Consider the following 15,226-nt stretch of genomic DNA (forward strand, 5'->3'; position numbering starts at 1 on the left):
TGCGGTTTTGTTTTTCTTTAATTTGTTAAATAAAGAATTGTAGACACAGCCCTAACAAAAATAATTGAAAATAATTCCCCAAAGCACAGGACATGTGAGGCATGATTTAGCCTGAATTCTCTTATAATCAAAAGCGAATTGGCAGGGAGGATGCCGGTGATATAGTAATTCTGGTGCGACTGACCCTGGTTGGCGTACTTAACCCTGAAGTTGCAGACTCAAAAAGTGGATGTGTTGAGGCTCCCCCATCGACAGCAGCTCTACAATGGTCTCTTGACAAATTTAATATCTTCCCACTGAGGAAGACAATGCTGTTAATTTGCACAAGGCATTGGTTTTAAGAGAAAAGCTGAGATTACTATACAAGAGATACTAAATAACAAGCAGTGTACAGGACATATGCAGGTAGAGAATGAGCTAGAGTAAATTTGGTGATAAGGTTCAAATTCAGCTCACCAGTCAGGAGCACATAACTAAAAGCACAAAATGATCTACAGTGACAAAATCTTGCCTGCATTTGTTTTTATTTATATAGTGTGATGCAATAAATGAAAATACAACTGGCTTCAGAGGTGCGTTGAAGTTTAAGAGCACTTTCCTTTTAACCACCTGTACAGAAACCAGTGATTTAGAAAAGGCATCTATCGGTTCTGAACAAGCTTGGCTTGAAGAAATCTTACTTCTTCTTTGTTTATACCAGTTTTTTTTCTCTGTCACAGTCACTGTGCTCCCCGTGTTTATTGTGGGAAAAGCACTGCCTACATTTAGCGCTCTTTATTGAATACTGCAAGGTGGGGGCTTTTCTTATTACAGTGCTGTGCATTGCAAATGATAATGACATGCCTTCTGTGGGGTTTGAAAGAAATGTTTGCCTCTCTGAAATGAAGGGGCCATCACAGACATTGACCTGGATGTGATAAAGTGAAGGTTTGACTGTCATGCAGGAACAGGTAAAGGCCTTGGGCAGAAGCACAGTTCCCCTGGGGGGAAAACAAATTCCTCTCTCCCGGGTACTATAAGACAGCTACATTATATTTCATCGGAACCCCAGGAGTGAGTGAGTGAGAGTGACACCTAACATCGAGTAATTCAGTATTATAGTCTAAAAGGAAAGCACTGAGGCATTAACATGCATTTATATCTGAAGGAAAACTGAGGAAGTGCATTTAGCAGGCTGACAGAGGCCTGGCCAATGAATAAATATGGGGATGAATTAGAATTCCACTGACTTGACTCTGTAGCCTTCTCCCTTGGAGACTTGACTATATTCTATATATGCTATAGGCCTTGTTGTGGCCCCCTGTGTCAACCATCTTCTGACCAGTGACCAATGACCAACGTTCAGTGACCAGCATTCAACCAGTGTGAGCAATGTAATAATCAAAAAACATCCATCCTCCTCACCAGCAATATTATCACTGCTTATGTCATCATTGTTATCATCATCATCATCATCTTCGTTATTACCATTGTCCTCACAATCATCATTTATTAGAATGATCACAGTATCCAAAATTGTCCAGTAGCTCTATAACAGTACTGTATACTGTATACTGTACATTGTATCACAGCATGATGGAACCATCACAAATGGAAAAGCCTTTGTTGACATTTGCGATCACAAGCATTTACTCCTTTGATTCAGATGAAGGCCAAGGGTTAAAACATAAGACCAACTGGGAGAAAACTAATGTGTGTCTAGTAAAATTCCAGCACATAACAGTATGTTTACACACAGACATGCAGACACACACACACACACACACACACAATGATCACACCTTTCCGTCATGCATTAGTAAATACATTAATTGCTCCTTTGAACCTTAAATAACTGTAAACCTCTGTGGCAGGTGACCTTATCAAGGTGACATCCTGATGTTTGCTTATATCTGCTGCAGTAATATGAACCTCCGAGTTTAGTGTGCTGAAATACGTCACTCTGCTTCTGATCTCATGATTTTTACGAGCATATATTTAGGGTCATCGTGTCCTCCCTGTATGTAGTCATCCATGGTGGATTATTCCCCAGACACACATGTTGTTTGGTAGGGGGAATGGGCTTGGGGTGTAGACAGTAGGGAGACTGATTCCTATCTGTGGGAGGGGTGAGCTCTCTCAGTAAATTAGGTTACTCTCTGGGTTTAGTCTCATATTTGCTCACTGTGCCCTTCCCGCCTCACTGTGATATAGTCTAAGGGTAGGATGATGCCCAGAGCGAAAGCAGTAAAGTGTAATAAAGTCTCAATATCTGCACATGTTAAAATGAGATATAGATCTACTGTACCGACTCAAAAATCTGCTATTTTTACTTTCCTTATTTCTTATATATAATACCCAATTTAATCTTCCCAAGGGCAGAAAAACATATGCCACACACACACACACACATGCACGCACATAAATCAAAAGGTATGCATACAATATGGGCATTTCTGGTTTTGATACTTATCCTTGGGAAAAAGGGAAACATTTCATATAGAACTGCATTTGATCCTGTTATTTTGGTTTTCTACAAAGTGAAATTCAAACAAAACAAGCACAATAATGTTTTTGTCCTTGTATCTCTTAGTGGGAGATATATACTGTACAGTGTGAAAGCAGAGGTGGATGGATCAATACAGCTCCCATTAGTGGGGGAAAAGAACAAGAGAGTTTCTGATGTTAACACCATGTGACACATTACTGGTGTGGGCAGCTGCTTCTCAAGGTCGTCTTTTCTCAGTGCTGTCCTACATCTCTGAGGTTAATATCTAAGGTGGGAAAACACTCTTGATCGCCCACTGCCAAGCTGAACGCCTTAGCTTAGATATCCCACAGCTAGGCTGAGATACCGTAGCATCACACAGCCAAGTTACATTGTATAAGTTCAAAAATATATATATTGTATGTATGCACGCTGTGGTGAGATTCACACGTTTATATTTTACATGTTTATTGTACTTTTCAATTATTAGCATAACGGTATTTTACATGGACATAAAGTGTTTCTTCTTATATCATTAGCTGCTCCCTATTTGTTTGGACCCTTTCAATGTCTGTATAATTGAGTAGATGCACAGTATCGAGTTATACCCCTGGAGGCAGATGATAACCTCTCCGCTGCTCTCCTTGGCAAACACTCTGCAGTGTTATGAATGCATGGCTGGTAATGGAGACAGTGCTCTGCAAGTGGGCAAAATAAACCCTGCTTTATGATGTCATTGTTCTCTCCCATATGAAGTGCCCAATCACCTTGCAGCTGTGCTTCAAGATGAGAATGATGTTGTTTCTGTTCGTGGAATTGGAATGATATACTAAAAGTGTGAAAAAGTTAGGGCAGCTTTAGAAGACAATAAGACAACAGGTCTTTAAGGCCCAGATTCAAGTTAACCTGTACTAATAAATCTTCAGTCAATAAGTCTTCAGTCTGTGATTTTTATGGTATTTGATTCAAAGTATGTCTTTTTGGAATAACTGAGGCTGCAAAGGAAGATTCAGGAGAAGAATTTTCTGACAAGTCACATCCAAACCTAGAAAAACCTGTCCCATCCACATGTATATAAATTCAATTTACCACTTCCTTTCCATGTCAGCTGTTCAAGGTATCCCTCCTCCACCCCATCTCCCCCTTGTTCTTTCCAACTTAAGGATGTCCAGATGGGAGGTCAAGAACCTTGGCCTCATGATCAGTTGTAATGCCTTCATTGGACTCCAAGCCAAAGGTCAGTACAAGGCAAACAGCAACGGCATCAGCAAAGCATTACTTTTTGATGTAACATTTCAATTTGGAAAAAAGGGGCATGAAATGTATTTTGTTAGTTTGTAATTATCCTTAGTCTATCAAGTGATTGTTTGTGGGTTTTTGTGTGTGTGTGTGTGTGTGTGTGTGTGTGTGTGTTAAGGATGCTCTTTTAAATTTACACTGAGATAAACAGACATGCATGTTACTAGTCTAGTAGTCCCTAGTGGTAGTCCCTACCACACATTTCACTATTTCAAAAAATATCATTTAATCAGCGAAAAGCAACACTTTTCAGAGACAGTGCATCTTTCATGCTGTGTGCCATTTTGACTATGAGTAATCTTTTAATCTCTTCCTCACCATGCTATTTGTCAAAGTGACATGTCTGTCCCATGACTTATACATAGTATCGTCATTCACTGTAAGCTTGATTCAAACTCCCTTTTAAAAATTTTATTTCCCTGTTGAAGATTTGAAAGCAGCAAGTGTTAGATTAGAAATTTTAATGGATTCTGAGAATGGATGTTTTTTAAAACAAATGCTGCATGTACACAACATCAATGTGTGTCCGTATATGTGTGTATGTGTGTATTTGGGAGGGTGGGGGAATAATATAAAGATTATTTTAGTCAATTTCCTTAGCAGACATAGTCATTCTGGGTGATATACATAGCATACGTTTATATGGCTGGATGGTGCAATTACTGTACCTTACAAAAGCAGTGCCTCACCTGAGAATCAAACCAGCACGTTTTAGCTCATACGACCTACTCCCTGCCACTACATCATACACCTGCCCCCTCTATGTTGTACAGGAGAAGTTCACTCAAGGACAAGCTTTTTCTTGCAGCCCAGGTTTACATAATGTCTATTGGTCATAGAAGGATTCAACATCCAATATGGGGCAGCTAAATTGAGTTATAGACTTGAAACTAGAACATTGCAGTTTTGAATTGCAGAATTAGTTCAGTACAATATCCAGCTGTGCACATGAATATGGCTAATGTGTGAATAGTTCACAGTCTAAAGGACTGAATCATGCTCAGATGTGGTCAGTTGTACACTGTGCGTACAGGCTTTCATGCAAGATTACTCTCTCTAAATCGCTCTGGGTAAGAGCCATCTGCTAGATGACAGAATGTAATGCTATGTGTGAAATGTAGGCTGTACATTTCCCTGGATAACGACATCTGCTAGCAGGTAAAGAGTGCATTGTATGACACTGAGCACCCAGTACGTTATGATAAAATTCAGTTCCTCTGGTTGGGGGCGCCAGTGAGCCGGCTTGTTACAGTTTCTTAGCTGCTCATGAAACCAATGGCCTACGTAGCAGACAAAAATTGAATTTTGTTCCTGAATGCGGCACATCTCTATCGCGAGTCATTGATTGAAAACGACCCCATTAAGATGCAGAGAAGGGTATTCATGATCCATCAGCCCCTGAGCCGCAAGAGGAGCCGCCCACGCCGCAACTGATGCAGGCAACATAAAAAAGCAAAACAAAACAAAACAACTGCGAGTCTAAAGATTCTTCCAAATAAATAACCTTACAGCAATCAGTGGCAGCGGTTAAATGAGGCATTTTGTTCGTCCTTCGGCTTTAGTCGAAAGGATACCGCCTTCACAGTTCCAGCACACTAACTTCCACAAAGCATCAGTCACTCCTGCTAAATAAACAGAAAGGTTCAAACTCCACTGTCGCTGATTTCATTGTATTATTTCGTACTTGTCCTTGGGTCTATTTGGTTTTCTGATTTTGACAGCAGATGGACAGACGTTTTTTTTGGAACTACTGTATGTCTATAACTTTACACAATGACATTAATGGTCACTAACTACAATTACAACCCCCACACCACCTACAGCCAAGAATACAAACAAAATATCTCACTTGTGTATGGCGAAGGATGTTTATTGAAACTTTGCAAAAATATAGTATTTTATTGCCATGTACCACTTCTTTGCGACATTTGCAACATTTAAAACTTAGTATTAAAGAAACACACTGTTACTGGTGGAATTAAAATGGTCAGGCGCCATAACATAGCTCCTGAAAAACAACAAATAAAGGATTTCGAAATGACCCTCCAAGCTATTCAGGTCCACCATAGGAACCATCTCTGCTTTTCTTTCCCGCAAATACACAAAGTAGTATAATAATAATGATAACTATATATAGATATATTTACATTTATTCATTTACTTTTACATTTATTCATTTGGCAGACGCTTTTATCCAAAGTGAGGTACAGTACAACACAAGAAAAGAACCATAAGGATTCAACAATATTAGAAGGTTGGCCAGACAACATAAAAGCTAGCTAGTAGAGCTAAAGAGTGTGTTGCACCATTAGATTACATTTGTTTTCCTTATTTTACTATTTAGTAGGAAACAGTTTTGAGACATGAGAAATTCCTTTAGGGGGTAGTGTTTCGGGTGCTCAGGCGAGAGCATAAGAGCTGTGTCTTCACATTTCTTGAAGACAGAGAGGGACTTGGCAGAATGGATATCTATTTTTTTCAGTAATAATTCTATTACTGATACCAAAATTAGGAGTGATGTTGGTATTAAATACTGTAATGTAATGCTGCAGTTCAAAACTCTTCATACTTTTACATAAAATGTGTGATTTAAGAACCTGAACATTGGATCATGAATTTAACAGACTCGAATTTAAGAAACCTCACCAACAAATGACAGGTACAAACATGTGACAAATATGTAGTTGAACTTAATTTGTACAATCTGTGAGTCCCTATTTGGAGGTAGGGAGTTTGAAAGTGAAGAAGCCAATCTGTTCTTTTTCCACTTCACCCTTGCGATACATGGCCAGCTGATATTTGCAGATAGAAGTGTTTGTTCTGACTGGGAAGGCCAGAATCGTTTTTACTCTGCTTTAACTGAGCAAAGACAATTAATGGATCCAATGCATCTTCAGAGAGTGTTCAGAGAACAGTGATACAGTGAACAATTATTGCAAATGCCACACAGCTCAAAACTAATTAAAAATACTGAGGGATAAAAGGCAGACAGAAATTCAAGAAAACGCACCCCACAGAAATTGTTGTTAATAGTTTCTAGACCTCAACTTTAGAGACTATTTATGCAGCAACAACAAAGTAAACATATCTGTGCGTGTGCAAGAGAAACATATTCAACAATTCCCTCTGTTCTATTATTAATGTCTTAATATTATTTGATAGTGATAACAGAGAAACAAAACAAAACAAAAAAAAGCCTTGAAGATGGTGAGAAAAGATATATATTTCTTTCATCTGATAGCTTTCATCCCAGGCCCCTCCTTGTTCGCATTTATCAGAGAATAATGAGAAGAAATGTCTGTGAGGAAATGGGAAGGGTGAGGTTATTAAGATAGCAGGCCTGATATCAGGAGAGCGATCCTGTGAATGGTGTCGCTGCATTGGACTGCAAAGCAGAGTTTCGGAATGGGTGGGGGAGCTAATGCTAGACTATCAGAGCAACTGTGGGGGAGGGCACACCAGCATAAGGGAACCACTGTAGAACTGAGAGTTTCTGGAGAACAGGATCTAAAGAACGGATTGATTCAGCATCAGAGCTGCAAACGTTTCTATTTTGGGGCTATGAGTGGAGGAAGCAGCTCTATAAATGTTAGTTAGCGACACCCACGACAGTGAACAGCAATAGCAATGTTTTACCTCCAAAGGGCGGGAAGGCCAGTGTGGTGGTCAGAGCTGCTGAACAATGTTCTGTTCAGTTCTTGTTTGTACGTGATTTCACTGTAAAAAAAACATCTGAAAATTACCTGTCCCAACACCCAGAACAGTCGGGAGATAGTCTGTAGTGAACTCCCAGACTAAGACCTATTTGTAAGAGCTCTGATCTCTAAAGAAATGGATGTCATGACCGCATCGATAGCTGCTGTAGTGCCATAGTGCAGTGCTGCTTCAGGAAATTAAAGCTAACAACATGATGCTCAAATTTATTTTTTTTATTTTATTATTTTTTTTCCCAGCAACACTCAGAGAGAGTAGTTTTCCCCCAGTGACTGATATCATCTCTGGTTATTGCCGCTGCTAAGTGAGTGGGGAGGCGGATGACAATGGCTTCATGAAAAATGGCAGCCCTCTGCTCTGTGCTGCACAGTCGATGCTGAGATAATGACGGCGAGGCGACTCGTATTAGACCTCCGTGTTTTCGGGGTGGGCATCGGTCACGGGGTATTAATCAAACGTGACAGCAGCGGCTAATTACCGGGCTAAAGACCCGACGGTGCCTGTGACTGAGCTCAGATTGAGACTGGTGATGTAATCAGATGCATGTGCACACACGCATGATAAAATATGGAGAAAGTGTCGGCCTCTGTGATGCAGGAACATCTATATTGCGATGCGTAGGGGAAAACACTCACAACATCACTATACAGGGACATCCTTTGTAGTTATTAGAATAGTACAGGGCACTAAATATGTGTGTGTGTGTATACATATATATGTGTGTGTGTGTGTGTGTGTGTATGAGCTCGCTGTTCTGCACAATAACTCTTATTGCTATTCAGGAGCTAGCTACAAACAGCTTCTGGTACAATGCTCTCATTTTTACCAGAATACTGAAGCACAGTGCATCAGAATGCTAGGAGGAGGAAATGGATTTTTTTTTAACTTGCTGTGGATGAGTTCCTGGTAATGTTCTTTCAGTACTTTCCTGTTCAGGAAGAGGCTGGTAACACGAGTGGCTGAAAGTGCATTGATTCCACTCTGACACTTCGACCGCCTGTGGCCACTGGCAAGAGAGGTGAGGTCTTCTCACTGTCTGAGGCAGTTCTTCTCAACTGGACAAGAGAGAAAAACATTTTGCGCCATTAGCTACTGTGCTTTGAGTGCAACATTTGTTTTCTCCAGTATCGACACTCTCCCACTCTCTTGTTTATTTCCGACACGGCTGTTATATTCTGAAATTCGCCTCAGCTCTAAATTATGGATCGATGGATGCGTGCTTTTCATCGTTCACTTCAGGATGTGAAGAAAACAACAGGCTGCAATGGATTGCTCATCATCGCAAAAGGTCAACAACAAAATTTAACTGAGCAATATGTCTTATTGCTTTAAATACTGCTTATTCAGAAAGGAGAAAAACAGTTTAAGGCCACAGCTGGTGGAATAAGTACCACCCAGGTTAAAAAAGTCCTCTCAAACAGCTACATTACCATTACTGAAATTCAAGTAATGAATTTCACAACACTATTTTCATAACAGCTAATATAAGCCAGCTCATACTGATGTGCTGGGTGGTAATTTAAATACAGAAGCTTGCTGAGATGCAGTTGCAAGCACTTGAAAAAGCTGTGCTCTCTGTGTAAGAGGTTTTAGTGCCACTTCAATTATGACAAATGGGCATGAACAAACTCCAGCTCTGATTACTGTAGAAACAAACACCAAACAATAACCTTGTTTTCCTGGTGAGACAGCAGAACTCCCTGCGTTTCTGTGAGAGCAATGCCTCATGGCAAAAAACCCACTGGCTTTGGATGTACTTCTTCCAGAGAACTGTGGAAAAAAAGTATATAATGACCAATGGGTTCATTCAAGTGGGTGCCAAGTAGTTTTCCAAGACTAACTTTATTGCTTTTTCAGTAAAACAGATGTTATGCATTCTGAACAAATTAGAAAGCCGTTTCCAAATGCAACATCTGATAAAACAGACATAATGTATCATTCAGTTATTATTTCCAACAGGTGTGTAAGGTGGCCACTAATACATTCTTTTTGGTTTTGGATACTTGACCCTGAACCCCTACTAAACCTGAAAGCTGCAGATTGTGTCCCTATGCGATTTCCTTATATAGTTATTTATTGTTGCTTTGTATAGATATTATACTGAATAATTATTCATCTAAATAGTTATTTATTGTTGAGATATATACCTGTGTTGCATTTTATACTCATATTTATGGAAATAGTTACTTATTAATTGCAGTGTATTAAAAAGTGAAAGACAATACATTTATCTAATTTAGCTTTGATAAAATTTCTGAGCATGTTTTCATTTGGCTTTTATTACTTTTCACATAAAAAGCAATAGCATGTCCCTCAGACAGTGCCATCTGCACCATCAGCCTCTGTAAAGATTCTTGAGTTGACAAATTTGCTTTTGAAGGGGCATTCAAGAAAACATATATATATTTTTCAACAAGCAGCAATTATTTTATCTCATATAAAAGAGCATGTCAAATTCCTCATTTCATGGTCTGGGCTCCTGATTGGTTCTGAACCAAATGATATTTGGCATGCGTGAATAACTATTACAGATCCAGAGTTATCTGACTTAAATGTAGGGGACTCCAGAACATCCAAAATAAAATAAAGTAAATGGGTTAAGCAAAGGGGAGACATTTTATCCTTGTAAATGCATTGGATGTCACCTCTCTTTAATTAGTGCCCATAGATTGCAGTGAGATTGCTTCACAATGCACACAGTAAACAAGGTATGGAAATGCCACAGAGTTTTCAAATGGCAGTGACAAGCAGGTGTTTATATTGCTCTCCACATAAGGAATTTGCAAAATGTGCCCTTTTCCTGTCCCATTATACTAACAAGATGTTAAAGAATAATAGAAGACCCGGGGAATACTGAGACTGCAATAATTTACATCAGTATGCCGAGAAACAAACTGCTTGCTTCCATAATGAAATGTAAAGCTTGCTGTTGAAGCCTCTCCTGCTCTCCCCATGCAGCCTTCCTGTGTTTGCAAGTGATGGGAACGTTCCGGAACCCCGGATTCAGAGGATTCTGAGTCTCCACAGGACGCAGCCATTTTTTTTTTCAAAAAGTAAAATGAATAAAAAGTGTAGATATATAATTAGTTGGAATACGATGCACAGACCTGGAAGGTCTAAAGCAGCTCCCCAGTGTCTCTGCTCACAGAATTGGTAAAACAATGCTGATAATAAATCACAGAATTATTCCTCCCCAGATGCTCACTGGTGACCTCTATCAGCAGATATCCTCTAATTTATAACAGAGGTCACCCTCCTGCCTCTCTCTCTCTTTCTCTCTCTCTGCGTATGTCTCTCTGTATTTCCTCCCCGCTGTCTCTGCTGAACGTCCTCCTGTTGCCTGGTCTTGCATACATGGAGCTGAGAGAACAGTTTAATCCTGCTATGCACATTGCTCTACAGCTGTCTTTACTGCCATATCACCCAGGATGTTGAGCTCAACCTGGCTCTCATAGAATTTAGACTTCTTTTCATATTGCAGAGGGGACCTATATTTGTTATTATTTTTCCGTAGGTGATACCATGGCGACACACTGTTGAGACCCCTTGGTCCACACGCATTACGGCAGCACACAGCATTGTAAAGCAGCCGGCCACAAAATGCCATTGAAACAAAGGTCTTTTGTGGCCGACTGCAGTTCTCAACAACGCTGTGTCTCTGAGTGGCTGGGCTCCACAGCTTCACAGGAAGCCCCTCTTAAACAGATGAGGCTGGGAGAGCGCAACAACGGTGATGATTCACGATCAATGGAGCGAAACATCCAATCAGCCAGGCGAGTCGAAACGAAGCACCTTACAATACACCGAAGCCAAGAGCAAGAGGTGGTGGTGAACAGAGGCCCGCAGAGCATGGTCCTCTCCCACATAGTAATGGAGATACCTCTTTAATCTCTGTGTTTACAAAATGAGGGTACGACATCCGACATGACAGCACGTGCTGAAAATGCATGAAGAAGGGAGGGTAAGCCACAGCGAATGCACATTTTGATGTATGTGCATGAATGAGCTGAAAGCACGACGTGTGAGGGTTTGGCAGCTCTCCCTGTCCGAGGCATGTGAGAGGCTATGCTTCACATGACACCCGCAAGACAATGCAGAGAGAGAGAGAAGCGCTGGAGGACAAAGGAAAATGAGTGACAGTAAGGATGCCTCATCAGCTGACATTTGTCTTATGCAGTTTCAGAGTCCCTGACACAGTGGCCAGTTTTAGTAAAGAAGCTGAAAAAGACAATGCTTCTGTATTTGTATTATTTTTTTTCAAGAGAACAAACACAATTGGACCACACATCTGCGCGTGATGAAGGACACCTTCTTGTCCATTGGTGGCACTGTTGCTACATTTTAGGTTCCGTCAGATGGACTCAATCCCGTTGCAAGTTCATACTGGAGATGGAGCTGAAAGCTTATAGAAACTCTACCTTTGACAGCCAACAAACAAAACACTACAGCGAGATGGGTTTATCAGAAGACAGCGCTAGGAAAACAAAATGGGTTTGTTTAAATGAGCCATGAGTGTTATTCATTCATGTCACTGTGTTGCAAAACTACTCTGATTTTGATTTTTACCTTCCATTTCTATTACACTGTTTACATTGAATGTGAAAACAAATGTTATGATGGCTTGATACTGCCATACTGAATAGAAGTGTACTTACTAGCTGTCTTAACTTTGTGCTTTTCAGTAATAGAAATAGAATTTGCCAGAGTGACAGAATTGAGGGTATTTTTGTATAGAAATATAGGCCATGGGTCTGTAATTTAATCATATGCAAGCAATGCCCCTTCTCTGGTCCAGCTGCAGCAAGGCATTACAAATTCAAATGCCAGAGACAGAGATGTCCTATCATACACTTATAAACAGGCCATTTCTTGAAGAGAAAACAAAGAAGTAACACATTTGCACAGTCTACTATAATTTTTATCCATGAATAATCCACGAATGTTACTTTAAAATATTATTTAGGCATATTTCTGCAGTCTCTGTACTCATTTTTATCCTGTCAAGTTCTAACTTACTGAAGCGAAATCCACAGACGGATTATCTTAATTAAGGGAACATAGCCTTCTGACATTTACTGTGTGTACCCTTTACAAATATTTTTGAAAATGCATTCAAGGTATTTTTAGGGCAGACCTAAAGGCAAAAAATATCTCTCCTTGATGAAATGACTAGCCAGTGGCAAAGCTTGTTTTCATCTTACAGGTAGTGAATATCTTTGCACACTGTACACATTTGGTTTTGGCTCTGAAGAGAGTGAGAGAAAGAAAGAGAAAAACAGAGACAGAGAGTCTACCTAGGATTGCTCCAGTGACTCTCTTAAGTTCCCAGCCTCCCCTCTGCTCCGCCCCTCCCCATACGTGGTGTCTATGTCCCTGGGGAAAGGACATAAAAGCTATCTGCAGATTCCATCAGTGCCACCCCGGCTGGGCTGATGAGATTATTACTGCCTACGCTGAGAGGCTCGTAACGGTCGCGGGCGACTTTCGAGGTGTGGAGGTCTGCCGATAACCCGCGGACACGCCCCGCTCCGCAGGGGTGCGGCAAAGATGTCTGCAATGTCAAAAAATTCCTCGCTGCGCTTTTATATCACCGAGGGGACAGATTTCGAAGGAAGCCTGCCATTTTGTCATTTTGGCAGACAAGAAGACAAGGAAGCATTTGCTGTCTTATGCAAGAAAAGCACTTCCCTGTAATGCTTCTCCTGGGGTTCTTGTGTGCTCTGCTAGGAACTCCTTTCAAGTAACCGTCCTTATTTCCGTCCTCCTTATTTTGATAGCATATTTCTTTTGTCATAATCATTTCAAACAACAAGCTCTTGTAAATACAAACCCATATCCTGCCAGTCAGAAGGATATTCTGAACATCATATCTATTGTTTCATGCAGGGGACTCCCAGCTGAGTAGGGGGCATGGCAAAGCAAAACAAGAGAGTAGTGAGGGTCACATTCAAACCTGCAGGGGTTGTTGAAAATGAGTGATCACTCTGACAGAACTTCAGCTTTAGTCTCATTTGTTTCATATACAATTTCAGCCATAACTTTATTTGTTCTTTTGGAATGAAATATAGGCAGAATGTAAGAGTCTAAAACCAAGATAGAGCTAAAAGTTTAGGAGAAAGTAAATCTTTAAAAAAATCTTGCTTCCATGATCATTAAAACAGTAGATCTTTAAAATTTCTGCCTAATGTGACACAAGCATTGTGTATATGAACGTATGTTAATGTAACTTATTCAGAAACTGAAGATTTGACATGAGCAAAGGCCTGAAGACATGCCTTATTTTTACAGTCATTTCACTACCCATCATGCTTAGACAGAGCTATTTGCTTAGATTCTCAGCCCCACTCCAATCAAACAGCTTTCCAAACAGTTCATCAGAAATTTTGGGTTTTTAACAGTACAGTAAACAGTGGCTACCATTTTTAAATATGTACAATCCCCACATATTTAAAGAATATATTCGGTTAAATATAGACACAGATATTGAAGTTTAAACAGCTGTCAACTTGTTTTCAAATATAATGAAATGTTAAAGGTTAAACTGAATTTCGTCTAGCCACAAGCAAATACTTTATCTCTACAAAGAGTGAAGAAAAAAAATTGTAGCTTGTAGAAAAGTTTATGAATTTAAAAGGCTGCAGGCAGACAGTATTTCAAAAATGAGTGCATCATCAAAGAAGCCATGTCAATCCTTCTGATTTCCAGTTTATCTTTACCTTTGAATCGCAAGTTCATGCAGGTCTTACTTTTCTCCTTATTTACACAAAATTACCAGAATTTTGGGAGGTAAAATTAAAGAAAGATGTATAAGCAATGAAAAAAAATGCTCAAAAGGAAAGATTGAAAGATATTAAAGACCTTTATTTTTGTGCACTGTGAAGGCAAAATATTAATTTTCCACTGATCCTGCAATCCATTGAAAAATAATCACATTTAAAATAGAAAACAAGTCCGCTGGGATAGGCTGAATCATCCTCTCACCTGTGTTCTACATCTCTGGCCTGAAGCCTCTTGCTCTCCTGGGCTGGCCTGAAAGGTACATAAACTGTGCAGGCATCGATTTCAGAATATCAGAGGCAGGGAACGTGAGTCTTGGTCGGCTTGACGGGAAATGAGGGCTGGTATGGGAATAGGAATCAATGATGTGGGGCTGAAAACAGAATCAGACAGCAGTGCTTGACACGTCTTGTGGCCTAGCCTTCAGCTGCATCTTTTAGTGTTTCAACAGAGAGAGCAGGATGGTGTGGGGGTGGGGGGTGGGGGGGGGGGGTCAGTGGTTCAACATGTAATAATTTATCACTGTTACCAGGGTACAGAGCAGTAAAAACAAAACATAAAAAACAAACAAAAAAAACAGATAAATAACTCTCAACTGTAGCTGTACTCTGAAACTGTTCCAACAACACTGTGATCATAACACTTATTGAGGACCCATGATGCTTTGATCATTTCAGGTGAAGCGGAACCCTTTGGCAGGAATGCAGCTCACATGAGATACATACAGAACATCATTTGTTTCGATCAATCACCTCCAACCTCCTTGGTTGCTCTGTGCATCATATGCTTTGGTATGTGCAGCTCAAGAGAGGAAACAGCCATGACATCATCTTAAAGTGAACACACTGCCAAATACTTAAAAGCTTCCTTTTTTACTTATTTAGAGGCATTTTGGCACCATTATGTGATTAAATTTGCAAACTATAGGCCCTGTCTGCTGTTGCGAACCGTGCTTAATTACTGTCACAT

The sequence above is a fragment of the Megalops cyprinoides genome, chromosome 6 (assembly GCF_013368585.1).
Source record: "Megalops cyprinoides isolate fMegCyp1 chromosome 6, fMegCyp1.pri, whole genome shotgun sequence".
In the NCBI taxonomy this organism is placed as follows: domain Eukaryota; kingdom Metazoa; phylum Chordata; class Actinopteri; order Elopiformes; family Megalopidae; genus Megalops; species Megalops cyprinoides.